Source organism: Chelonia mydas, chromosome 8 (assembly GCF_015237465.2).
Source record: "Chelonia mydas isolate rCheMyd1 chromosome 8, rCheMyd1.pri.v2, whole genome shotgun sequence".
NCBI classification, from domain to species: domain Eukaryota; kingdom Metazoa; phylum Chordata; order Testudines; family Cheloniidae; genus Chelonia; species Chelonia mydas.
Genome location: NC_057854.1, coordinates 17,461,994 through 17,487,862, shown reverse-complemented (window position 1 = coordinate 17,487,862; position 25,869 = coordinate 17,461,994). Strand labels below are relative to the sequence as shown.

Here is a 25,869-nt window from a genome sequence, read left to right as displayed (position 1 = left end):
TCTCCAGCTTACTTTTGTAATGGCTATCAGCATTCAAAGGAGAGGGAGAGCACGCACAAGTGATTTTTCAGATACCAAGATAAACTGTTTTAATTTGCATTCTCCTTGCAAGTATTGGTTACTATTGGACATTCTGAAACTGATAGAGGCTCAAAGCATGTACCCGCCATCATCATCAAGTTAATAGTGGTCTAATACTTTAAGAAGCACAACTAAGGTAGTTCATTACCGCCATCTGGATGATGATTTGCTAATTCTAAACCTCTTCAACATAACCACCAATTCTACCTCACTCTTATTCTTCATTAAATCTATATAACCCGCAAACTGTGGCAGCTTAAATCTATCTATTTTAGGGTTATGTAATGGTGCCCATTAAGGCAAGTTTAACGCAAGTGAGATTAATGAAACAGTTGCTATTCATTTCTAGCAGAACTCCTTTAATGTTACACCAGCTCTTTAGAAATAGCTTATTCTGACACACTAGTCCCTGAGCACCAGTCTCGTGCTGTGAGTTTATAGCAGCAGCTAAGACTTGTTTGGTAAGCAGAGACTAAAGCAGTACATCTTAATGAACATTAACATGTCATTAGTTGGGGGGATGAATGGTTCAGAGGGTTAATGATGGGTTACAGATCCGTTTATCTTTAGGCCACTAGAGAATCTGGTCTGGATCAGTACTGACCAAAATCATTACCGTCTGACAGCTGTTCTGCAGCCTTTGTGAAATGAGTTTGTGGCCTAAATGCAGCTCCTAGTGGGCAGGTATCTATATAACACAAACGAGCATCATAATTGATTCTGTTCAGTACCCTTATTGACAATCTTATCAATGTCTCAGCTTTCACTGACGTAAGGAAATCAAAAGTAACTCCACTGATGTCAGTGGGATTACACTAGTATAAAATCAGGCCAGAAGTCTTCCAGTCCTGCTGGTAAAATGAATGGAGACATAGTAAATGAACAAAGTCTCTATCCAGTGCTTAATTTGTAATGAAACAGGTGCAGGGGCTGAAGCAATTTTTTTACATTCAGAACTGATGTGATAAGCCCAGACATGCCACTGGCTAAGTCCTGGCACAAATTAAGCACTGCCTGTATCCCCGGTCACATTTTTTGAGACAGAAAATATCTCAGCATTAATTTTCTAGTTAGCTTTTCTTGCTGCCTATAAACTTTTTCTTTTACAGGCTTTTTTGCCTTAGGACACAGCAGATTAGTGTTCAGCTCAAACCTTGCCTATCTATTTTTTTCTAGTTTCTTATGCAATAGTGTAAAGACTTCTCTGCTTATGCAGCACAATGTTCTGGTTTGTTTTAAAAAACAAAAACAGAAAAATAAAAATGATATTTTATTGCAAAGTCACACAGTACAACATTTCTGTTAGGTAGCATGTCTGATCATAAATAACTTAGCTATATAAATAATGTATATTAAATACTGACTTCAATAAAAAAAGGCTCCTTTCTAGGCAGCTAGTGGCTAATTTTCAACAAATTTTGTTTGGGATCTTTATGGCATCAGTTGAGCAATGTTCCACAGTTGAGATAACAAAAACTAAAGAATAAGTGAATCATTTCAACATTCAAAATGAATAGACTAGGCACTGTATTGTAATTTAATTGGAGTATTTCAATTTGTCTTTGCCAATCCAAAAAAGGAAGAGGACAGAATTAAAAGTCAGGAATGATCCATTGGATAAGTAACATATTTTATGGATGCATCAACTATCTATTCATCTGTCCAAACATACAGCTTTTGCTCCCTCCAGCAAACCATAAGGCTTGTCAGCATTTCTAGTGCTAACTTTTTTAAAAGGTTGGCTATGTCCTTTCTACTGTTGGCCTGTAGGAGTGTGGATGTGCAGAATAAACTAGTCTGTCTTGCCAGTGACCGCAACACTGTATCACTGAATCAGAGGAGGTTTGTCAGCCTGTTGTCACAGGAAGGATAACGTGAAGATATTAAATGAAAATGAACAACACTCATCTAGTTGACTTGGCTCCAGGGGCCAGCAACGTGTCTGTACACGGACAGAAGTGTCCATTGTAAAAATTTTGAGGTCTGTGGTAATTTTTCAAAAAATTGAATGACTGAATGACATACCGTCCCACAATGTCTGTCACTAAGTACGGTAATTTTGTCAAATGTCTGTTGCACAACATGGTGGTGCCGACCCCTGCTTGGCTCTTCCTCAGTGAGGCCTTTACATGTGTGTGTACATACACACACATACACACACACAGAGTTATTTTTCTTCACTCTTCCTTAGTGAGGCCTTTACATGTGTGTAGATACACACACAGCTATTTTTCTTGTAGGTTGAGATGAGAAAGAGAGAGAGATTGTTGCTCCTACTTCTCAGTTATAGAGAGATATTCAAACAGTGATGAGGTCATAAAGGACTTAAGGACATAGAAAGAGAAATGTAGAAAACAGAAATCCCCAAAGACATTTTGGTTAGATCACGAAGAGAAAATTACGTTCTAGCTTTCAGTGTGCTATGGTAGCAGAATAGGACAATGTGATTTTGGGCTGCATAAACAGAGGTATAATGTCAGGGAACAGGGAGGTGGTAGTCTCTCTGTGGGCCTTGTGACACCACATCTAGAAGATGTATTCAGCACTTCAGTCCCAGAAAGATGGAGATAATTAAAAGAGCAACAAAAATGATTAAAGGTCTGGTTGGATTTATGAGGAAGGTCTAAAAGAATTAAATATGTGTGGCTTAGCTAAATGATCATGTAAGGGGAAGTAGAACTTTTTACATGTATTTGAAGGTTGGAAATATCAAGGCTGGGAAGAGTTATTTGGCAGATGTAAAAAGTATAACTAAGAGTAATGGGGTGATATTAAGAAAAGGTAAAATCTCATACACCTGTGAGGCTGTTTGATCACATGACATTGGAAAATAAAATTTAACTCCTTAAAGATGAGAGAAACATCTTAGTTTATATAGTGCTTTTCATTTTCAAGGACCCTCAAAACTTTTAATACACATTATGGAATAGCTTCACCTTCTATGCAAAGGCTGGCAACTCTAGGGTGGAACACAGTGAATATTTAACAGCACACAGCAACATTACAAAGAGTTCAGACCAGGGAGTGAAGACTAATATGATATCCAGTTGCAATAGAATTCTATCACATGCAGGTGAGTTTTGGTGCAACTGCTTCAATTTATTTACAAGGTCATATCTCTGTGATACCAGCACTTTATAGTTTTATGAATTGAAATGGTAACCAATGAATTTATAGGGAGGGTTAATTTTGAAGTTCCCATTAACTTCATTGTTCTATCTATGATGGGGTGTTCACCCCACACCAGCCCTGAAGGTTAAGGTGGCCCAAATAGGGCCAATTGACTATATAGGCTGCACTTGTGGGAGAGTGGCTTGACTGAAAATTACTAATGGCTGTTAAAGCCCAGCTGGGGGAGAAGCTGGCTAAAGGCATACATTTAGGAAAGGTTGCAGCAGGAAGGAGCTGCCATGGGGAAACTACCAGGTATTCTCTGAGTTTAGAGAGGGGAAAAGAGGAAACCAGGGGAATGGCATAAGAATTAGCCAGCCCTGGGATCCTGGCCCTGAGGGAAGAATTTACCCAAAAGGGTGGAGAAAAAAGCCTGTGGGAGATGAAGTAGGAAGCAGCCCAGGGAAAGAACAGTGAGGCTGGAAGACAGAGATTTTCAGACTTTGGCTGCTGATTGTAGGGTCCCTGGTCTGGAACCTGGAGTAGTGTAGTGGGCTTGGATACCCTTACTAGCCCCTGGGAAGTGGCACAGGATTGTTGGATTTGACAGCTGATCCAGAAAGAGTTTAGTACTGCAGAAGGGGAAATTATATAGGGTATGTCTACATATCAGTTAAACACCCATGGCTGCCTTGGGTCAGCTGACTCTGGCTTTCAGGGATTGGGCTGCAAGGCTGAGAATTGCCATGCAGACATTTGGGCTCAGGTTGGAGTCTGAGCTCTGAGACTTTGCAATGGGGGAAAGTTCCCAGAGTTTAGGCTCCACCTGAACCTGAATGTCCACACAGCAATTTTTAGCTGCACCGCCTAAGCCCTCCAAGCCCAAGCCAGTGGACCCAGGCAAGACACAGCTGTGCCAAATCTTTTATTTTAGTGTTGTGACCTAGCTGGTGGGATGAGTCATGAAGAGAGAGCACCCCAAGTCACAGAGAGAGAGAGGCCACAGGGCAAGTGAACGACAGAAGAGTCGCCAGATTGGATGAGATCTGATTCCCCAGACTGCGACAAAGAGGCACCCCAGTGGTGAGTGATCCCCGTGCCATGGCCATGGAAACATGGGGCCTAAACTCTCATTCTTCAGTCTGTATTGTCAGGTCTAGACTCTCCTTTCTTGGTTCTGTTTTTGGGAGCACTTTAAAGCATCTTATGTTTTTGCTAAGAGGCAACTTTTGTGATTGTTCTGGATGGATGGTTTTCCTTCACAGCTCAATACCACTGTAAGTATTGTTCTCCCCTCCGCCCCCACCTCCATTACAATTTTTCTAATGTTAGTAGCTCCTCATTACTCTAAACTTCCTGCCATTAAGCATTTTACTTGTCAGTAGCTGGCTGAGTTGGATGGGTTGATGAGGTGTTCTCTCATTCTTTCCATTCCAAATAGCTTCACTCTACTTTCTCAGACATTATTAATATCACTGTTTTGTATTTGTTTGTTGTTGATATTAAGGTAGGGCTCTGACTCTAGCCAAGATCAGGTCCCCACTGCACTAGATGCTGCAGAAACAGAAGCGGACATAGTGCCTACCCCAAAGAGCTTATGTTCTAATCACCTTATTTATGGTGGTGAAACATTTAGAATAAATATGAGAGGTAATCAGCCAAGTGTGTTAAGATGGAAAGTTCCCTATCATTTGGCTACACAAGACTCTGATGTAAGTAGGCTAGGAAATCAGTAAAGTATTAATCTGCTGTTCACTTACACTATCATATCCCAGCAAAGAAGTTACTTTCCAAATACCGTAATTTACTTTCGCAAATAACTTTATGCTTGATTTGTTTATGGACCTCAGTCAGAGCACTGAAAGTAGAAAAAAATTCTGTTTGTTTTTAGCCCTGAGTGATGACTCTGAGTTCAGCCACATCAGCTAAAGGTCTTTCAGCTCCATAAAATGGATTGAATCAGAGTCATTTCTGAATAATGCCTTAACACAAAAGTAAGTGACTGGGAAAGGGGACAGCGGCATTTTCTAGTGACAGGGGCACAGGAATGGAAATCATGAAATCTGAGATCTAGCCTTGGCTCTCCAACACTTGCTGAAATCTTGGACCAATCAGTTAATTTCCTTGGGTCTCATACTCTATTGCTTTGTACCCAGTGTAATAATTTATACCTGTGCAAAGTGCTACAGAATTAGTATTCACCACTCATTTGCATCAGTAATAGCATTTTGCACTATGTTGCATCGATGTGAAGATTTGCACAAAGTGCAAGGTAGACGAGAACCAGGAACTCTGCCTCCTTTTCCCAATCTGTTCAACTGAGATGATACCTACCTTTGTAAATTGCACAACTTTGATCTTCAAATTAAGTGTATTTAGCAAATTATTTTATTACTATCTGTTGAAATTAGATCCACATAGATAAGAAAATATGAAATAACCTTTAAGACATTCTCTATAGCATCCTTAAGAAGAACCATGCAAGATTTGATGAAAAGTAAGGTTACTTAGTGAGATACTAGATTAAAACATAGCTAGCTTCAGAGACCGCATGGCTCACAGTACTGATAATGGCATACAAAACCTTTGTAATGAAAAAGGCCAAATTAATTCTTGGTGTACTACCGATGGACACGTACTGTAATTCCACTATTAATTAATTTGGGTCTATGCTACTAGTTAAAATGCTAGTGTTGTGACTGGCAGCTGATTTACCCATTTAGCCCTCTCATAACCAATGGCCAGCTCTCTAAATGGAGGGTCTCTATTCATTTCTAAGTGCGCAGCTGTCCATTTCAGTATTTATACTAACAAGTATCCTTGCTGGCAGTATCATCAGAGAGCCCAAGGATTGAATGGATACAATGGATTTGATCTACTGTCCACTGAAGTCAGTGGAAGTCTTTTCCATTCAAGTCAGTAAGAACAACCCCCTTACTCTTAGAGGTTGTTGCTCCAGGACAGGCTCAAGGCATGTTGGCAGGGCACTATGGGGAAGCAGGCACTATTGTATTCATCTTACTGATAAATAGAAGAATTAGTCACTAGAGGAGCTAAGCCATCTCTTTTAATAAACTTAACAAGTTTAGGTTAAAAAATGGAAAACAAAAATTAAACTGGTGCTTCCATAACCATGATGATTTTTCCTTTCTCCTTTTAAAGAATGAACCGTTTGTTTCCATTGTTCTTTCATTTAAATAGATTTGTCAGCAGCTAACTTTTTGCTCTTATGTTTTTAATGCCTTTTTCCTGAACTCCCTTTATAATAACCATTGGACAGAGACAATGAATCCTTGCTGAGAGACAAAGCCTTTCCGGATACGGTGTCTCTGACAGCTTCTTTATTGGCAAAGAGGCTATTTAATGAGAAACTTGTGTAAGGGATGAACTAGCTGCCCCCATCTAATGGCAATTGGAAACTGATGAATTTTGCATAGGCAAACAGGTGACCTTTCTGCTTTTCACTCAAATTACGTTCCTGTCAGCTGTTTACTTAGTGACAAGGTCCCAAGTCCCCAAAGATCTCTGTTTTGTCTTAGAAGATTAAAGGGTGGCAACTGCTTTCAACATGATTATCATCATTGTCTCAGGGAGATTTTATACTTCAGAAGTCAAAGTCATAATAGCCAAGCATACGGCAATTATTTGCAAATTGCCTTAATGTATTTTCCAAAAGCACTTTTTGCACTTGGTAATTTGTTTATTTGCTAAAACCACTAGTGCACTAAAATAACATTTCCATGAACCAGTATGAAGCCATTTGCAATACAGTAACTTACCATGGATCTTGCCACTCCCCCCACACCCTATACCCATACACATTTCATATTGAAATATATTTTCCCCTTGATTATGTATTTACTGACCTGAAAACAAAGTATCTGTGATGTTACAGCTTGAATTAGCTCTGTTTTCTGTGACTGTGCACTTGGCATTTAAAAAAAATTAACTTGGCCTCTGTTAAAGCCCTTTGTGTGTTGCTTTCTGTCAGTGTTGTAGGAAATGACTTTACTGATGGAACTGTTCATGGAAATACTAAATTTTAAACAAATATTAGTCAATATGCTCACAAAGCATTGAACTTCTAAACATGAGTATTTTCCCTGGAAACATGAGTCTGAGAGCCTAATTAATCTAATCAAGGAACAAAAACAATATAGTCAGGGATTGGAATAGGGGTAGTATTCCTTTAAATAGTATGGTAGCTGTCCATTGGGTTCTCCTCTTTTCTTGAAGAAATCACCAGATCCTTAGAGCAACAGTATATATGTGTGTGTGTGTGTGTGTATACACACCTAGGCTTTGTATGCTTGTATATAGCTAGAAGATACAACTATTTAGAACTCAGTTGTGTCTTTATGGCTCTTTCCTATTCTTTCTTTCTTGTATAGAAAGTAGAGACACCATATGACCTGTGTGTTCAGTCAAAATTAACCAACACAACTTCTGAAATGCTCTATCCTTGGTCAATTAGTTGAATGTATAGACCATGAATTATTTGCAAATTTTGAATAACAAATAAACGCAGGAAACCTGGAAATGGCTCACAATTCTAGAACAGAAAAAGGAGGCCCAATTCACTGAATAAATTATTAGCTATAGATTATTCACTCACCTCTAATGTACAGGAGGCTGATAAAAGCTTGTGCAAATATAAAAGCTGGTCCACAGAGCGTTCATTAAAATGTTGCTGCCTATGGTTGGACAGGAGAGAAATGAGGACTCAAAGGGTCTTTGCATGATTATAGCATGATGTAAGACTTATCCCAGATTTCACTTTTAAAGCATCTCACAAATAACTCCCAACCACCTTGTGAAACAAGGAAGTCGTCTTATTCCCATTTTACAAATGGGGAAACCAATCTAGCTACATTTTGGCCCATCTTGCATACCTGCAAGGAATTAGTTCCCTTGCCTGATACCCCCATGACAGGAAGCAACAGGGGAGTCTGTGGGGGGAAGCAGTTGCCTCGGAGTGGATACTCTTTCTTCTGCACTGGGGTTTAGGGACTTAAATGAGAGGCTCTGTCTCCAATAGCAGTGTGCCAGGGGGTATACAGTGCACCACAGATAGAACTGGAGCAAGGTATCTCATTGCACTCCTGCTCCCCATAGCTGGGGCAAATCTAAACTTTCGGAGTCACCGTCTGCTTCTGTAACCCACACACCTCCTGGGTGTGGTGTTCTGTCCCATCTAGTGGCAGCGAGACCCCTTAGAAGGAGAGATGGTCTGCTCTACAGCCTTAATTAAGGGCCTCGTGGCTTTTAGCTCATGGGGTAGAGGTTTATGCACTAAGCTGCAGAGGTCCCAGGTTCGATCCCGCCTGCCACCAACTGGGGTCTGTCGGCATTGCAGTTCCTGGTCTGCTCCTAGGGCAGAGCAACTAGGCTCTGCCCCATATGAGTCTTGTGACAGGCCCTTAATTTAGCCCGCAGAGAAGTGAAGAGATTTTTGCCTAAGGCCACAGAGTGACTCTGCCACAGAGTCAATCTAGACCTTAAGGTTTCGAGATTCCAGGCCTGTGCTTAGAACATGAGACTTCACTTCTCTCCTTTGTAGGATCTTCCTTACCGCCATGAATTTTTCATGCTGAGACAAAAAAGCAACACAAAACAAAACAACCCAAAGCTAATTTTATGTCTTGCTAAACAAAACGCAGAACAGCAGATGAAACAAGAAAATCAACCCACAAGCCCATTTGACAAGGTCACGCCTAGTAAAAAGGAGTTATTTTTCAAGAGCCAGATTAATTGCCTCATATTCACTGTCTATCCGTGCCATAGAAGACTGTTGTGGTGGCAAAACATTGTCATGCAAGGACTGACCTTGCCTCATGGGGTCCTGTCATTACCAGAAGAACTGGACACTGTTCTCCAACTGATCCACTATATTCTAAATAGCTCTAGCTTCTTAATAATAAAAAAGGCCTGACCTGTTAATGGCAGGGCAAGTAAACATAAAGTACATTTCTGTATTTGATAGAAATCGGCAGAGGTTAAAATAATTAGTAGATCTTTACAGATAAAAAGCTTATAAAATGTCAATTTAGTACGATTTGTCTATGAATCTCAAACCATAAAATCCTGTCTGTTACTGAACAAGACCAATTTAATGTAAGTCTTTAACAGCCGATTGTTTGATTTGGCCTGACCAGGTGCCTCAGCAGTGTGTCCTTGAGTGTAGCAGAGACTTGTAATAGTGGGACAGCTTAGAACAAACTACATGCTGTTAATGAAGCTTTAACTAGTATCACCTGGCAAGGGTTTATGTACTGTCTTTATAAATTTTTTAGGTTTTGTTCTACATCCCCTGACTGTTCAGAGCCTGAAACATTTACACTGTGTTTGGCTATATGCACAGCTATCGTAAACAAATCTATAAGTCACTTCCCATCTAAAGGAAGAGATGGATATAGTACTGTAAGCAGAGTCCTAGGTGGATGTCACTGCTGGTATGTTCCACTGAACAAGTGACATCCTCTGCTCAGTTGGTTTAAAAAAAAAAAAGAGAGAGAGAGAGGAGTTTTCCTGTGGTTTGATAAAGTTTAAAAAGCAAAACAAAAATGCAAATGTGAATGTTAACCACAGTGTTTAAGGACTTGGGGTCAAATACAAAGGGATAAGCAGCTGTCAATCACAGGCACACACAAGATACACATTCTGGAGAGTCAGTTTTTACCGGTACTCTAACCAAACAGGCTACTTCTCTCTCCAGAACAACTCCTCCCAGAATATAGTGCATGAAGTAAGCTTACAGTTGTCATGACAGACGTCAGTCACTCAGGGGCACTCTAACTGAAACAGAAAAGCTCATGTATATTTCCATACGTATGCTGGTAAAATGACAATTTGTCTAACACAGATTGCCTGACTTATTGAGAAGCACCCTACGCTCCGCTATGAATTTCAGCAAGACAGGGAGGCCCAGTAGGGTGGAAAGGGTGCTAACTAGCCAAAGTGTTTTTCAGAAGTTTGGGTTTGGTTTGATTTGATTCACTATCTTCAGTGCTGCTTAGTTATTTTGGGGCTATTTTCAAGCCCTAACTTGGATTCAAACTTGCCACATTTCCATCAAATGACACCAGCATAAAGAAATTAGAATAAATGTCTTTTCCAGACATGCCTGAAGCCATACAATGATTGATTTTATTTATATACAAATCTAAATAGTTCAGAGTCTTTGTCTCTATGTCCAGGGAGGTTAAATCACAAGGAACCCTGGCAGCAGCACACTGTACACAGAGTTCTACAGACATAGTTATTTCTTTATATTATTATACAATGCAATTGACTCTAAATTGCATTTTCTTGTTTTAATTTATTTGCATGAAAAAGATGGCATAGCATAAATCATCTTGTATAGGTTGTCAAGTTATTTGTATTGCAAACGTTGTTGGAAAGAAATTTGCAGACTAGAGGCTTTGGAAGGCATTAATTTTTAGTGATCAGTGAATCTCAAAAGGTGATGAATGAGGTTCAGTTCAGCTTGGAAAAACATCCCAAAGTTTGGGTACTTAGCAAAAGCTTATCCAAGACATCATAGGAAACTTTTGGTAGCTCTGTTAGTAGGCTGTCTTACACCAACTGTTTTCTCCTCCACCAAATAGCATTGATATGTGACACTCCCTTATTTATTTTGTTGAAACATCTTTTGGGGGTAGACATATGGCACTCTTGCTTCCTACCCCTTGTTTTCCTGGGCTGGCCTAGCAGCTTCTGCGCTAACTGTGGTTGATTGCCTTTAGGTGAAGGCCAGGAGGAATGGCTAGTGTTTCTATGATCCAGCCATCCATCCCAAAGATTGCCTGATCCTTTCCCTGCTATCATGCAGCAGGGGACTCCACAATGACACTTGCATTGTGGCTCCTGATCCTAATGGCTTCAGATTTCACCCTGGGCTAATAAATACCAGAATAATATGAGAACTCCAAACGGCATGGGGAAGAGATTGAAGGAAGAAGGTTCTCAGATTCTTCAAGCTTTTCCTGCCCAGGCTGCATTGGGGGTGTAGGTTGTGCCAAAGCTTTGGGGGCCTTTACAATGTCGAGTACTCAGATCAGCAGGCCCAGTGGAAAATACTAGAACCAGCTACTGCAGAGCAGCAGTGGGCAGTTGGGCTGCTTTTGGAGAGATCCAGCATGATGGGGACACAAGTTTTCTGGTCTCTCCCTCTGAAGATAATAGGACTCGGGTTGGTATCATAGAAATGTAGGGCTGGAAGGGACCTTAAGAAGTCACCAAGTCCAGCCCCCTGCACTGAAACAGGACTACGTAACCCTAGATCGTCCCTGTTCTTAAACCTCCAATGATGGGAATTTCACAACCTCCCTTGGAAGCCTATTCCAGAGCTTAACTACCCTTATAGTATCATAGTGACCACTGGGCTGTTTTTTTCAGGGATACAGTAGAACCTCAGTTACTAATACCTTGGGAATGGTAACTCTGAACAAAATATTATGGTTGTTCTTTCAAAAGTTTACAACTGAACATGGACTTAATACAGCTTTGGAATTTTACTATGTAGAAGAAAAATGCTGCTTTCCCTTTATTTTTTTAGTAGTTTAACACAGTACTGTACTGTATTTGGTTTTTTCCCCTCTGCTGCTGCCTGATTGTGTACTTCCAGTTCCAAATGAGGTGCGTAGTTGATTGGTCAGTTTGTAACTCTGGTGCTCATAACTCTGAGGTTCTACTGTATATCAAGGTATGTTACTAGGAAAACTGTAGCATTTATAGGTCATTGTTTTGAACTGGAGAAGTTTGGTAGAAACAGAAATTTGTCACTATCTGAGAACCTGTCTGAGTAAAATGGTGGATTTCAGTCCATTTCTGAGAGAGAGAGAAGTTCACAATGCATTTTTTTAAAAAAACCCAACCAAAAACAAAATTAGCCCATCATAATTTGCCACTATAGCTGTGGGAACTGAGAGGACAAAGAATGAGCTGGGGTGTGAAACTACCCTTTCGTCCCTGGAGGTTGACATTGAAGATCCTGGCCTCTGAAACAGCTGCTTTGTGCTGCTCTAGCAGTGCAAAGCAACTTTAAAGCCATCTTAACTGGCCTGGTGCGTGGGGGAACACCCATGTGGCATAGATTCTAGGGGCCATTGAAGCCTGGCATAATTGCGACTTGTCAACCCCCGGCAGTGAGAGGTATTAGTAGAGTACAAACCTGACTTAAATCCCTGCCCCCCTCCCCAAACATAGCTCTGATGCAGCAGAGGTTGTAGCCCTTTGGTGGAAACCTTGCACTGTATCTGTTCTGGAGGTAAAGAGAGGATTGTTAGGGTATGTCTACACAGCAATTAAACACCCACAGGTGGCTCAGGTCAGTTGACTTGGGCGTGGTCTGTAAGGCTGTAAAATTGCTGTGTAGACATTCAGGCCTGGGCTCTGGGACCCTGTGACAGGGAGGGTCTCAGAGCCTGGGCTCTAGCCAAAGCCTGAACATCTACATGGCAATTTTATAGCTCTGTAATTTGAGCCCTGCAAGCAGGGGTGCAAGTAGGGCAGTAACCTCCACTACGCAGTACCGGCAAGAGATTTTTAATGCTCATGGAATACCGGAAGGAGTTGGGGCTAGCCCCCGCCCCGTGGGGGTGGGGTTGAACTCTGCTCCTTAAAGGAGCAGAACGGGACGAGGGAGGACATTCTTTCTTTATATGGCTTTAACAGCACAATACATATGCTAACAAACTTAAACAAAGCCTTTAAGTTTGTTAGCATATGTAATGTGCTGTTACATTGGTCAGGAGTCCTCAAGTGGGGAGGGGTAGAGGGGACAGAAGGTGTTTAAACAGGTTTGTTTGGTTTTTTTTTAATTATGTTTCTCCCCATTGGTCTGAATTATCCATGACAGCTATATTGCATCACATCAAGTCCAGATCATTAGAGGAATGCCTCTGCTTGCACTGACCAGAGGATGTTTGGATTCTGATGTCAGCCCAGTTCTGCAGCCTGACAGGAATCAGGTGTTGTCCCCAGTGTATGTAGAATTCTAGTTTGCAGCCAAATTAGTCTAACATGCATTTTGTTAACTGGAACTGGAGCAGCATAACGAAGAAAACAAATGCCTTATTTTCCAGCTTTGTGGGTGAGAGAACTATAAGTGAAGATTATAATGCTGGACTCTGGCGGCCTTAAACCAGCTGCCTCAGGAATCTGCCAAGAAACTTGCTGAAAATGTGTTCCTCATCTTAGCAACAGAGCTAAGACTTACCACACATCTGCGCACCTTTATCTGAATGAAGCTCCTTCTGATCTGACAGCTCAGGCATTGTCAGTTTCATCCAGAACAATTTATAAACTTGGAACCTAATCCTGTAAACCCTTAATCATTTGATCAATCCTATTGAAGACTATGGGACTATTTGCATGACTATGGACCACTTCTGTGGACTGGTAAGAGTTTCAGGAGTCCATTCCTATAAAGGAAGTTAAATCCCCCATTGAAATGCAGTGTTTGGTTACAATACCATAAACTACCTTTAGGATACAGTTCTACTTAAAATTTGTTTTAATAAATCATACATATGTTGAAATGGCTCCTCACCCAACTCCCATATTCCATCTAAACAGATTGAAATACTACATATTTTGGGGGAAAGTGAATAGTTAAGCATGTTGATGTTTGTATATACAAAGGGGATGTCAGGGAACGGTGAGAGCATGGGGGCCACGGGCTGGGGTGGCGTGGGGAGGAGTCACATGGGGAGGTCACATGCCCCCCTTGTGTCCTTCCCATGAGTGCTGTACTGGCAAGAAATGATTTCTACTTGCACCAATGCCTTTGAGCCCCAGTCAGCTGACCTGGGCCAGTTGTGGGTATGTTTGCTGTGTAGACATACCCTTAATCTCCAAGCCTGTTGGTCTTGACGCTTTTCAGAAGCACTAATTTTGCTTAAAGACAGGATAATTTGAGACAAGGTTTCAGTGCCAACACTACAGTCTGAAAGGTGTTTGGGGCTTAAAAAAGAATCAGCTATCGTCTTAAGCTTTTATCTCTTCTGCTGAGTAGGAATGACTGAGACTGAGGCTTTAGGAAGTTGCTAATGATTTTTTCTTTTTGAGTGTTTTTTTTATGAGTGAGACAACAATGGGAACTTACTGTTAGATTTGAGCCAAAGCTAAAAGAGGTGAAATTCTGCTCTCAGTTATGCTGGTGTAACTCCAATGAAATCTCCTTGTATTTACAGCAATGTAACAGAGCAGATTCTAGCTCAAAGACTTTAAGGGCAGCTGCTGAGCGGTTCAAAGAATGGAGTGGGCTGGATTGCAGTTAAATGGAGGAAAAAAGCTGCTCTTGTGGAGAGAGAGATGAAAAACTGACACACCCCTTCTGAAAAGAAAATAATCAGACACAAGGCAGAATATTTTCACCAGCATTCCCTGCCTCCATTTGCTGTTTGGTTCTCATTAGAATGTTTGTTTAGTAGCATCTGAGGCAAGGCAGTAAGAAGACTGGGAAACTTTAATGAGCTCTGGAGGTGACTGTTTCCCAATTGAAAATTTGATGAGATGTTGTATCTTAAATCCAGCACAGCATGTGCACAGAGTGAACAAAACAGCAGAATAAAATGTATTTTATTAATGATGAACCAAGGCTGGGCATGAAAGAACCTTTTAAATATCTGAAATGTTAAAATGCGTCCTTTCCCTTCAGGAAAGGAAGTATTCAAAGGGACAGGGCTGATGAACTGAGTTTATTAAATTGACTTGGCAGTGATGAAAATAGTATGGACGAGAAGACTGTGGTATACTTCAAACGCACTTACTGCAGTAATGAACGTAAAGCCCTGTTCTGGCAAAAAGTTAGAATTGCTTTATGTACTGATGCAGGGTCTCCAGCAGATGCTCATCATCCGGAGTGGAGCACAACTCAGGAGTCAAAAGCACTATGAAAAAAAAATAACAAGCCTCTTAAAGTGGGGTGGAAATGGAAGATCACGAGCCAAAGCCATTGCTGGTGTAAGCAGGAGCAACTCAGCCGCACCTAGAGATGAAACTGATCCATTGGCAGAGCTTGTCCAGTTGCCTGCCAATACGGGAGATAATGGTTTTGAAAGCATAGTGATGTTGCTCATTCTGGTGTTATGCTACTAGTGGTTTCATATCAGCTGATTGATGTGAACAAGTCACTTATCACTGCCCCTTAGCTTATTTACCGGTAAGCTGGATCTACTCTCCAGTACCTCCCAGGGATATGGTGAGGCTTGTAAAGTACTTTGGGATCCAGAGCTGAAAGGGACTATAAGCGTGCAATATTAGATATATTTGCAGTGTTGTTGTAGTCATGTTGGTTGCAGGAGATTAGAGAGGAGTGGTAGGGGAGGTAATATATTTATTGGACTAACTTCTGCTGGTGAGACCAGCTTTCAAGCTTACACAGAGCTCCTGAAGAAGAGCTCTGAGTAAGCTCAAAAGTTTCTCTTTTCTCAACAGAAGTTGGTCCATTAAAAGTGTGCGTGAGTGCGACATTTCTATGGTGCTCCAGTTGTCTGCCACAGATCTCCCATGCTAAAACTTGCCAAATTGTTTTTCCTTTGAACTGAACATTGCCACACTTGGTTTCTACCTGAAAAAGTTCTCTGGGATTTGGCGTTCCAGCGAGTTGCATTAGTACCAGGGAATGGAATGCATTGCTTCTGGCTGCACTGGCTGTTGCCCACCCAGAGAAGACTGAAGGGGTAGCGGTCAGGGAAGCAAAGCCATACTTCTCACCACGTTTTCATGCAGGCTTTCCGTGACCCTGCCCTTCGGTGCAGTAGCATTATACCATTTCCATTGCATTTCAGAGTATTGGCAGGCAGGGGGCAGAGAGAAAGGATTTAGGACTTGAAATGTGTGATTTTTAGGAATTAGATTGGAGAACTACTTTGTCTAATTTTTGGACAATTAAGACCTCTTGGAATGAGACCTGATATATTTCAGACTTCCCTAGGCATGGGAATGAATCATTTACAGCATAGGAAATTGGCTTCCTAGGTTTACAGTCTTCCCTATATCCGCTCTGCCTCCTTTGGTAGTGACACAGTTGACTAGGTCAGTGTAATATCTTTTCCTCAGTTCTGTGCACTAACTACTTTGACATTCTAATCATGACTGCACTCCGGGGTTTAGAGCTTCTCTCTGTATATGAACCATGCCTTAACACCAGCAGGGCTCATCTTTGACAAGGAAGCTATTTTATTACTCTTCTTTAGTGCTGGTCCTCCAAAGACTGAGAACTGCAGAGAAATTGAGATCTAATTTGCTCTCTGTTTTGTAAAATGAATTCTTAAATTTGTGAAGATTTGTCCACTCCCTGTCTGTTACTACATTGCTTAAAGTTAAAAGGGATTTTTGGTAAATGAGGGGGAAAGAACTAAATGAAACATTTACACTTGAAAGAATTCAGAGCTAGGAGAGCATACTAAATAGATTAGCTGCCTTGACATTAATTCAGTTTTATTATGAAATGGCTTTAGAAACCCATACACAAACAGAGCTCTTCTAAACTGGCAGTTTAAATGTTTTACACCAATGTCAATATTGCAAGTAAAAATACAGATAGGCAATTTTCTACAGACACAAGATGGGTGAGGGTAATATCTTTTATTGGATCAACTTCTGTTGGTGACACAGACAAGGTTTGAGATCAAAAGCTTGTCTCTCTCTCCAGCAGAAGTTGGTCCAATGAAAGATCACTTCCCCCACCTTGTCTCTAATGTCCTGGGACCACCACAGCTACAACCCTGCATACAGTTTTCTACAAACAGACTTTTTTTAGCATAGAAGTTCTTCAGGCCACAGGCTATATCTTCTGTTTCTTCAACTTTCAGAATAATGAGGCCCTAAACCTGATTAGGACCTCTGGGCACTACAAGAACAGAAATACTTAGAGCTCAGCTGTTGACCATTTATGCTCACTGGTGAGTAATTGGATCATTGGGTTCAGGGGATTAATCTTGAGTAAGGGCTTCACAATCTAGCTCTAAATAACAGTATCACCATTATGCTCTTACTGCTGATTTTATAGCCCAAGATTAGGTGCCACTGCCCATCAGGCTGACCAATATTCTCATTGTTTCCTTGTGTTTCCCCATATGTCTGTATCCAACTGTTCTCTTGTCTTATACTCAGATCCAAGCTCTTTGGGGGCAGGGACCAAGTGTTTGTGTGGCACCTACCACAATGGGATCCTGGTCCATGACTGGAACTCTTCAGTGCTACAATAATACTACAAATAAAGAAAATACTATTATGTCTTCCATATATAGGAAAACATGCTCTTAAGTCTAGGATGTTTGTTTTATTTATTTTACAATAAGGAAAATGGAAAGGAAAGACAGAAATATAAAATCTCAAAAGCTGAATCTGTCTTATTCTGAGAACCTCCACTCTGAACCCCTTATTTCATGCTGGGAGACAGGACAATCTGACCCCATTGAATTCAATGGCAAAACTCCATTTGAAGGCTCAGTACACAGAGAATTGAATCCTAGCTACACACCTCACAGATACTCAGACAAGCCCCTTAGAAATACATTCAATACTTCTAATAGTTGTGTTTATCTAATGGTAAACCCAAAGTGTATATTAAGCATTACTGAAAAGACAATAGGAAACCTACAGAGATTACTTACCACATAGACCCTTACAAGCCTGAAAACCCAATGAAAGGTTAGTTATTTGGAGTCACCCATAGGACCTGTCCAACTCTGATCTTTTTTTTTTTTTAAGACGGCTGTTACATTAAGATTAATAAAGCCTCAAATAGGGAGGAGACTTCTGGGCCTTTATTGCTTGACTAGTGTGATTATGCCCGCTGTCCTCTAGAAATGTATTTTAGTGTGGTTAATTAGCAATACAGCTGCTACAAGCTTTGGTTGTTCATGAACAATAGAGCTGCAACTAGCTTTGTCTGAAGGTTAGTTCAGGTGAGCTGCAGAGGTTTAACATTCTTCTATTCACTCATTAGTCTCCTGTCCAGATCATATAACTTTTGCATTGCTTTAAAAAAATCATTTATTTTCTGCAACAGAATCCAACAATTTCTTTCCTGCTCCTATTTTTAACTCAAGATGCTTCTACATAGGGACCTGTAGAGAATTTATTGGAAGAAGTTGCATTAGGCTCAGTTCTCGAGATGATCCCTCTTCAGAAAAGAGAGGCAAGAATATAGATCTGTTCCTTTACATACATAAATGTATATGACGCCTTCAGCAGCATCTGAGCAAGAGGGACTGGCAATGCCTGGGGAAGCAAGAGCAGGCATATTACTTCGGGAGTCTTCAGGAACTTACTCAGCAGCACGTGAATCCATTTAAAAAAAAACAGAGTTCAGTGGCTTTTAAATATAAATCACCATTGGGAGGACTGAACAACCTATTGAGTTTCGCTGCAGCATCCAGCCCCCTTCTCAATGAAAGCTTCAAAAGCTATTTTTAAAATGCCAAGTGTCAAGAGCTTTGAGTGGCTGCTAGGTTTCACTGCACATCTCCTTGTGGAGCAGGTGGGCCTATGCTAAGATAGCGGCAAGTACTGTAATGTTAAATAAATCTGTCCGTACTCATTAATGTAGAGAGTACTACTCACAATTCCTATAAATTTCCCATGCTGCTTCTGGCATAGGCATGTTATCTTGTGGTGCCGTGTTAGTGTAGCTGTGAGGATGAGAATGTGTTACTTTTATTTTCCCAATTGTTGTTGTTGTTGTTTAATCATATTCACAATAGTGTCTAAGGGCCAACCAAGAACAGGGCCCTGTTGTGTTAGCCATTGTACAAACACAGACAATTAGACGGTCCTGCTTGGAGTTTACAATCTAAATAGACAAGACAGACACAGCATGGGAGAAGGGGTACAACACCTCAGCAGAAAGAATAACTTGATGGCAGAAAATATTGTTAGTTCTATGGTGTTTTTTCCCTTTTGGCAGAATTAATATTCTCTGAATTGCTGTGTATACATTTTTGTACTTTTTGATGCCTGGAGTTATTCCACTTTAATCTTGGATTTTGTTAGATCTTGCAAGCTAAGCTGGTTGGAACCTGGCCAGCACTTGGATGAGAGACCTTCACACGAAACTCATGGTACTGAGAGAAATTTTGTGATTGGAGATGGCACTCTCTTTTGCGTCAGCACAAACCGATACCCCAACAGGTTAGGTTTCCTATGATACTGCATGTGCCCTCTTTCAGAGGAGAGGTAAAATTAAAGTTCATGACCTTTTTCTCAAGAGTGTTAGTCTGCATGCCCTGGCCAAAATCTAATTTGTATCATTGTCATTTTAAAATTCCCCAGGAAACATTTCTCTTCATTTCCTATCCTAACCCGTTGTCAAGTTTTTCTATGCACAGCTGCAGCATTCTCTAGAAGGACTGAGTAAAATATTCCTGCAGACAGCCCCAGAGTTTCAGCTACTCACATGCAGTTGCATGCATACATTGGCATATACCTCATTTATTTGTTTTCACATATGCCTACATGTATCAGATATTTGCATGCATCGTCGGCCAGTTAGATTCCTCAGTGGTGGTGTTGACATGCAAATTACTAATTGCTCTGGATATTTCTGTGCATGTTAGGTACAAACAAATGTGCAAATGCAACTGCCAGAATTTATGGCCCCAACCCTGCACTAAGCTCCATATATAGGTGCATCCCTGTGTCCATGTGAGCATTTGACTTTGTTACTCTGCACCAGTGCAGGTGTGTGGAAGAGCTCCTATTAAAAGAGGTGACCATCCTACTGGAATGCACTACAGGACACTGAGGATGCTGAGCAGAACAGAGTGTTGCCTGCTAAGCTAGAACTAACTTTGAACAATAGATTTCCTTGTGTTAATGTGAAGAACACGTGTGGAGCTAACTTTGGAAATCTAGCTGTAATTTTTAAAGCATTTGTGGATCTTTAGCTACGCTCAGCAAATACACTGATGCCAACTAATATGCTAACTCTCTTACTCACATGGAGAAGTAATTACTCATGTGAGTAATCCTATTGACTCCAGTTGGACTATATGCTGCAGTTCTAATTCAGCCACTCAGCAAGGAACTCTTTCGTTGTTTGGAACACAAATGCTGCTGGTGCTAACTTTCTAGTTCATTAAACAAAGCATCCTGAGAATTATCAGTTGCTTAAACAAGTCAAGGATAAGTCAGCTTTCAACCATAAAGAACTCCACTCAAATGAAAAAAATGTTATGTTTATATTTATTTGCTGTTAATTTGAAGAAACACAAGTTTGACCAGGACATACTAAGTTTTCTGTGACTTCGCAGTCAAAAGAATTTTTTGTATGGAAAGAGGTAATGTATTTTTAATTCAGGCTTGCAAGTCTCATGAGAGTTTGCTAGCACTGGCAAAAACTCTGTTCATTACTGTGATGAGGCTGATATTAGAAAAAACATATTTTACTTGCCCATCAAATAATGTCACAAGCTCAGGATGAGGAGAATTTTGCCAAGTTATTTTAGTGGATAATGGTCTGTATAAGCCTTCTGTTGTACCAAATAGCTCAGATGAAGGAACTTTTTAATTTTAACTATCTCAAATAAATCTTGAACCTCTCCCTTATTCCAGCCAACTTTACAAAATGTAATATTTTACCATACCTATCATGCATGTTTCCTGTGTTTGTTCTTATTACCAAATATTCCAGTTCTTGACTTTTTCACTCAGTGACATTACAGTTCATTGTTTGTGATTCCATTAACGGTGTGAAATCAGGTGGTAGGTACCTATTTGAAAGGTGCTGCCTCTCTTCTAATTAACACAGAGTCAGGAAAATCATCTTGATGGGAAAGAAAGTAGGAAAGGAGTTTTAAAATTTTAGTCCTAAAAAGCCCAATCTAAACCCCATTGAAATCAATAGAATTCCTTCCATTGATTTCAATTTCAGAGTAACAGCCATGTTAGTCTGTATTCGCAGAAAGAAAAGGAGTACTTGTGGCACCTTAGAGACTAACCAATTTATTTGAGCATAAGCTTTTGTGAGCTACAGCTCACTTCATCGGATGCAATAGATTTTTGCATTGGGCCCTGAGTGATTTGTAAATTGATTGTGGGCTTCCTACTTAACTCACTGATTTTTGGACACTCCCCCACCCCAACTACCAGCCCTGCAAACTCATTTTAGAATCCAACTTGAATTGTGATTCCTTCTGAACTGGGCATCATCAGACCTCCTTTTCCAATTTACGTATGTCTTTTGCTATTTTATTACTGTAACTCCCCACTCTAAAGTGCCATGTGTATGAAGTATTGTCTGGTTTTGCAGCTTTGAGTTGTCAAATGGCATAATTCTATTAGAGGTCCTGTGAAGCATGCAGAAAACACAGACAAGCTGTAAGTCCTTCACCTTTCTGTACTTTTCATCACTTGTTTCTTTGTGATTAATTTATTTTTATAAACTCCCAAAACAATAACATTCCGCAGTTGGAACTTGGTTAACCATTCTACTGAAGATGGAGGATTCACAATAGAATCCAGCTTGCTCTTCAGATCTGTGTTCAGAGTTACTAGCATTACAAAAAGAAACTTTAGTCAAAAAGTAACAGATAAAACTCCGGCTAGTCACTTAAGACTGTCCATTCAGCAAGAAGGGACTATTTTTACACAGACATTTTGCAGAGTAGAACAGAAAGTTTACATTCAATAGCAAGGCTTTTGTCATAAATATAAAGGGAAGGGTAAACACCTTTAAAATCCCTCCTGGCCAGAGGAAAAGCCCTTTCACCTGTAAAGGGTTAAGAAGCTAGGATAACCTCGCTGGCACCTGACCAAAATGACCAATGAGGAGACAAGATACTTTCAAAGCTGGATGGGGGAGGAGAAACAAAGGGTCTGGGTCTGTCTGTGTGATGCTTTTGCCGGGGACAGAACAGGAATGGAGTCTTAGAACTTAGTAAGTAATCTAGCTAGATATACGTTAGATTATGATTTCTTTAAATGGCTGAGAAAATAAGTTGTGCTGAATGAAATGGATATTCCTGTTTTTGTGGGTTTTTTGTAACTCAGGGTTTTGCCTAGAGGGATTCTCTGTTTTGAATCTAATTACCCTGTAAGGTATTTACCATCCTGATTTTACAGAGGTGATTCTTTCTTTTTTACTTTTTCTTCTATTAAAATTCTTCTTTTAAGAAACTTTTTTTTATTGTTCTTAAGATCCAAGGGTTTGGGTCTATGGTCACCTATGCAAATTGGTGAGGATTTTTATAAAACCTTCCCCAGAAAAAAAGGGGGTAAGATCTGGGAGGATTTTGGGGGGAAAGATGTTTCCAAATGGCTCTTTCCTAATAATAAACCCGGTTAGACGTTTGGTGGTGGCAGCGAAAGTCCAAGGGCAAAAGGTAAAATAGTTTGTACCTTGGGGAAGTTTTAACCTAAGCTGGTAAAAGTAAGCTTAGGAGGTTTTCATGCAGGTCACCACATCTGTACCCTAGAGTTCAGAGTGGGGAAGGAACCTTGACGGCTTTAATCAAAAATGTTATATATTTTTCAGTGCTTCTTTGGAAGTAGTTACAGACAAAAATCCTGGCCAAATTCCAGTTAGGGTAATTCTATTCCACCTCCCTAAATTTCCCCTGCAGTTTCAGCTGGATCAGACATCCTCCTTCATTTCTTCTCCTTTGGTAGTTACGTAAGTGTACTGTCAAACTGCTGCTGTGCTGCATTCCAGGGGAAGGTGAAATGAGTCTTTGGTATATGAAGTTTGTAGAGCGCTTTGGAATCCTGCAGGATGCTGAAACACCCAACATTATTGTCATGGGCTAGAGTAGCAATCCAGGAAGGGCCAAACTAGTTTTGCCGGTTTTGATCTCAACTGAAAGTCATGGGTTTGAAAGTTTGGATCAGACCTGAAAGTAGTGGAGATGGGGAAAAAAGGACCATAGGGTGGTATTTTCAGGTCTATTGGAACTATTTTGTGCTGGTCTTCCAGGGTATGTCTACACTGCAATAAAACATCCTTAGGGTGACTATATTTTCCCAAAGGGAAAATGGGACATGGAATGGAGCTGTCCTGAGCATGCCCTCCTGTCCTCGCCCACGGGCGTGAGCCCACCCTCCTCCATGCCTCTTGTCCGAGGCACTCCTTTCTCCCTTGCGTGAGTCCAGCACGAGCCTGCCCCCGCTGTCAGCGTGGGGCCAGCCTGAGGCCTCCCTCCGCACCACACACAGAGCAGACCCAAGGCTTTCCTGCCGCCCGCCTGTTGGGCTGGTCCAAGACCCCCTCTTGCTTCTCTGCACGAGACCAGCACAAGCCCCCCTCCGCCGCCAGTGCAGGGCCAGCCTGAGGCACCCCTCTCACCCCCTGCACATGGGGCCCACCCAAGACCCCCTGCTACCCACCCACCCACACAGGGCTGGCCCAGCCCAAGCTGCTCTCCCAAGCCCTCCCTTCTGCACAGGGCTGGCATTGCCGCTCCCCACCCCCACCCTGCACATAACCCTCCACGCCTCGCTAGGGGTCGCACCTCACTTTTTTTTGGCAAAACTGGGCATTTGTCCCAGTTGCTCTTGACAACTGATCATCAGTTGGGAAGAGCAAACATGACGAATGCCCAGTTTTGCCATAAAAGTCAGGATGACCAGGACAGGACTTAAAAAAAGGGACTATGCTGGCCAAAATGGGACGTGTAGTCATCCTACCTCAGTTGGTCTATGTCAGCTGACTCAGGCTGCTGGGCTATAAAATTGCAGTGTCGACTTCTGGCTTTTGGAGTTAAAAGAAAATTCTAGAATATTGAATTGGGTTAAATAATGGGGAAATCCCTGACCCCAATTATACAGCATCCCTTTGTTCACGAAGAACCCCAGTCCAACTCCGATCCATGGCACAGAATCCCCATGTGCTAGGTGTAGATGGTGAAAAAAGAAAATCTCGGTAGCAGAGCAGGGAGGAAAAGAGACTGTGAGGCCTTGACAGATTGATGGCCCCTTCCTCTGTCTAAATCTTTGTAGATTAGCACATCTATTTTCTTTCCACAGATATATTTGTTAGCACTAAATCATCAAACTCAATCTGTAAGGGAAGGATATATAGCCTAGCTCTATTGGGCATTCATATTGTTCACTTGTCACCAAGACAAATGGGAAGGATAGGTAAGATAATTTCAACCCTATTAAGGGCTAACAGATGGCCATGCACATGCTAGTAATAGGACACAGGGATATGTTGTCAGTCTTAGTTAACACACCGTAAAGCATAATTACATAATAACTGAATCCCCACACATGATGTGAATAAGTGAACTGCATATATTGCTTATTTTGTAGAAACAGCTCCTCCTTTTTAAAATGTTTTTTTTCTGTCTCTAGTCCGGTTGAAAGAGGGTGGGTGCCTGGGACTGCTCAGGACAGGGAGTGAGTTAATTACAGTCTTAGCTCAGTCACTACAACTTCTGGCAAGTTCATTCTCTCTGTACTTCTGTTTCCCCATCTTACTCTTCTATACCACAGGGATGTGTGGCTTCATTAATTCATGTTTGTTGAGTGCTTTGAGATCCTCTGATGAAAGGTTCTTTGCAGATGTAAAGTTATTGTTTTGATTTAATGGCACTACATCTCTCTCTCTCTCTGACACACCATACATTTCTCTCCTTTAACTGTCAAAACACCCAGTTTTACATTTGTATTGAACTACTCCAGGGAGATATGTGCTACAGATACACTGAGCTGAGGTTTTTATTGAACGGGTCTCTTGTGGGTTTATTCAGGGAGCATTAACTTAAGATCCTAGTTTTATGGGAACTGTGCTTCTACTAGAATATTTTGGCTTAGATTATTCATGGGCTAGGGAGAGTTTTAGACCTGGAGTTGCATAAGACTGATTACATAAGAGAGAAGAGACAACTTCTAGAACAAATTCAAAATGTCTTTTAAAGGTTTGCTACTGCATTTTAAGAAAATCCTAATTTGATGCATAAGAGGGAATATTTGAGTTATTTTTTATTTGCTGGCCATCATGGTTCACTTTAAAGTCAACCTGAGTAGTCTCAGGTGCTGTAGTAACAGTAAAATAGTATCATAATGAACATGGAAGAGACTGGAATGTTGTCGGTCTCAGAGCTATACATACATCTCAGGGCACCTTGAGATAGTGTAACGATGGGCTAAGACAATGTGGGAGAGATTTTTCAAAGGCATGGACAGTGAAGCAACAAACTCGCATGGGAGTTTGGGTACCTAACTGCCCTTCACATCTTTGCCAAACTTGCAGCATTACCTTGAGCCCTAGATCTCTAATTCTCTGTAGTCCCTCCTACAGTAAAGAGAATACAAAGCCCGCAATAGAGATGGTGCAGCTTTGGAATGAGAACATTCACCAGCAGTTACCAGTGCACTTTTAACCTTTTTCCAGATTCCTAGATATTTTATGTTGTAGACTCTACACACCAGAAATTAGTCGGGACATTCCCTCCAGATTCCTGAACCAAAGATGAGGCTGAGCTTCAAAGAATCTTTCCTGGGTTTTATGCTAAGACCAGTACATGTGTGGACAAGATCTTATTAGTCAGTTTTGTGTGATACTTGATCTGAGTTGTACATGACCAATCAATAGCTCACCACAAAGGCTCAGAACCTTATTTTAAGCAGCTCCCAGAAACTCTGGCAAAATGGGATCACTTCATTGTTCTTTATGAAGCTGAGGATTTAACAAAGAACTATCCCTTTTTCAGCCCCCTTTAGGGC

At 41.0% G+C, this 25,869-nt stretch overlaps 1 long non-coding RNA gene across 1 annotated transcript in view; it reads left to right on the top strand.

Annotated features, from left to right (window-relative positions):
* The first annotated feature begins 3,379 nt into the window (after positions 1-3,379).
* Positions 3,380-25,869, top strand: part of LOC122461515 — a 41,378-nt gene continuing 18,888 nt past the window's right edge. The window contains exons 1-3 of the long non-coding RNA XR_006283453.1: positions 3,380-3,507; positions 4,127-4,275; positions 5,084-5,186. This is a non-coding gene — a long non-coding RNA (uncharacterized LOC122461515). The remainder of the gene's footprint in view (positions 3,508-4,126; positions 4,276-5,083; positions 5,187-25,869) is intronic.